The sequence below is a fragment of the Castor canadensis genome, chromosome 12 (assembly GCF_047511655.1).
Source record: "Castor canadensis chromosome 12, mCasCan1.hap1v2, whole genome shotgun sequence".
Lineage (NCBI taxonomy): Eukaryota > Metazoa > Chordata > Mammalia > Rodentia > Castoridae > Castor > Castor canadensis.
The window spans coordinates 60,205,693-60,208,400 of record NC_133397.1 but is presented as its reverse complement, the minus strand read 5'-3'; positions in this window follow the sequence as shown (position 1 = coordinate 60,208,400).

The window sequence follows — 2,708 nt, the reverse complement described above, 5'->3', positions numbered from 1 at the left end:
TTATATATAAATATTGCATTTTGCTTCACCTCATATGAGTTATTTATAACATCCTGAGTCATCTTCTGTACACATGGATTTTATCCAAGGATATTTTTATTTTTGTTCCTTGTTTCTTCTGGTGTCTTCTTTGCATAGTCTTTAAAGCAATTTACAATATATTTCCCCTATCTAATTTAATTGTTCTTTTTTAAATATAGAAGTAAATAGGGATAATGCTTTTTAAAATATTCTAAAATGGCTTAGTTTTTTGGGAGATAGCTAAAAAATTTTTTTACTAAAGTATTTAGCTTATTTTTTTTTAAAAGTTAAACAGTTCTAGTTTAAAAGTGGTATCTTGCTAAGTAGTACCTAATATAATAGCACAATAACCTTCTCATAGGGAGACAAATAAAAAATGGTTTTTTGAAATAGGGTCTCTCTTCTGTAGCCCAGGCTGTCCTCAAACTCATGATCCTTGTGCCTCAGCCTACTAAGTGCTATGATTACAGGTATGTACCACTGAGCCTGGCCTAGAAAAAATTTTTAAATAAAAAAAATTTTAAGTTGCAATGCTATCTAGGCATGGTGGTACATAGCACTAATCCCAGCATTTGGGTGGCTAAGGCTGGTGTATCAAGAGTTTGAGGCCAGCCTGGGCTACTACTGAGAGAGACCCTGTCTTTAAAAACAGCCATAATTCTATGGTGTGGGGAAATAGCTCAGTGGCAGTGGTAGAGCATTTGCCTACCATGTGCGAGACTCTAGGTTTGATTCTAGCCCCACAAAAAAAGAAAGAAGAAAAATATTTGTAATGCTAAAAACTCAAGGGCTATGTCCAGAATGTGGACACAATTTCAATTGGTTATAAAACAGAGCTGGATTGAGAAAACTGCCTCAGCCTGCTGAAGCATCACCTTGTGAATCAGAATCTCTGAAAAAAAGATGAAAAGCTGCTTTGGTCTTTCTTCCACTGGTTTCTCCTGATTCAGAGATCCATAAATTCAAAAAAATTAAAAGTTGCTTCAGTTGACACTTATTTCTATCATGCCAGAAATTTGAAGCTATCCTTCTACCATAGAGGTACTGCTTTTTCAGATGTCCCAAATAGCATATCAGCCTTCTTTAAATTTTTTCTATGGTAATTCAGAGATAGCAAGTTCACAGAAAATACCAGGAAAGGAAAGATGGAAAAACAGAAGTGATGCCTTGCATCCCTGGAATTCTAGCCCTCAGAAGCACAGAGATAGAGATCGAAATGGGAAGAACTCCAACAGCTGTAAATGTTGGGAATTGAAGTTTTTATTTTTGCCCTTTGGTTCACAGAATCAGGCAGTGGACTGGAGAATTTGTTTCTTAAGCATTTCCCTAGGAATTATTTTGTGAGCTGTCCTATTTAACCTACCCTTTATTTGAGGCTACAGGAAATTGAGATTCTAGAAGAAATGTAATTAGTGAATCTTGTAATTAATGTTCTAAAATAAATGGCTGAGGTAGGTAGAGGATTACACTTTAGAAGAGAAGTAATCATGAAACTGGGAGGCCAAGGTATGGGAAAGATTTCCTACACAAGGGAGCAGCCATGGAAAACAAGGAGGAAAGGTAGGGGAAGCATATTCTAGGCATAAGGGGCAGTGCAGTCACAAAGATAAGAAATGTATTTGGTAGCTGTGAGAAGCTATTTATGGCTGAAGTGCAAAGTGGATGTCTTTAGCTGGAAATGGGCAGATACAGAGTGCTGTAGAAACTCCTGGCTGACTGCTCCCTCACCCTCAACTACCACTTGATAAAAGGCCCTTTTAGTTCCCTTTGTTAGCAGTGAGCTCAGGGAAGGGAGGTCCCACCTCAGTCCCAGGGAGTAATTTATAACTAGTCTAATCTAGTCTTTTTTTACCCATTTCTCCTTGCCAGTCATTAGTCTAGGAGTTGATCTGTGACCCAGCCCTGGCCAGTGAGCCATAAGTTGAGACATTCTGTTGTAGAGTTCTGGGAAATGTTCCTTCCTTAATTGAGAGAGAGTTTATCTCTGGAAAGAAGGCTGTTTTTCTTTCCTTCCTGCTTGGTACAGTGTCCTGTGGGATCCCCAAAGCAATAATGGTCAACTTGTAATCATAACAAACCAAAAACCAGTTCATTAAGAATGGCAAGGAGGAAAGAAAGGGCCTAGATCCTTGAGCCAACCCAGGAACCCTCACCTTCAGAGTTTTTAATCAGGTGAGATAAATGTTTTTCTTGTTTTAACCACTGTTATTAGAGATTCTGTGGTTGATTACATTCTAACAGACTGTTAATCATAGAGGACTTGGTAAATAATTTTACTGTTTATTTTTTTTCGCAAAATGATTATGACAAATTTTGAAATGAAACAAATTAACATGTATTTTTAATTAACTTATAAAGTATAGTTTAATCAAATAATAGTTTTTTATTTTTGGATGTTTAAATTATAATTAATTTCCTCCTATATGATCCCAAAGGAAGAAAATAATTCATTTTTATTGTGTTTAGCTAAAACAAAAATAGAAATTACCCCTCCCCAAAATGTATGTAATATTTTTACATGAAATATTCTTTAAAATGCCTTATAAATGTATGATATTTCTAGGGTGTGGATCTCTGGTAGAGTGCTTGCTCAGCAGGCACAAGGCCCTGGGCTCAATCCCCAGCACTACAAAATAAATAAATAGGTATTTGAAAATAAGATTATTGGTCAAGAGTAAGCCAAGCAC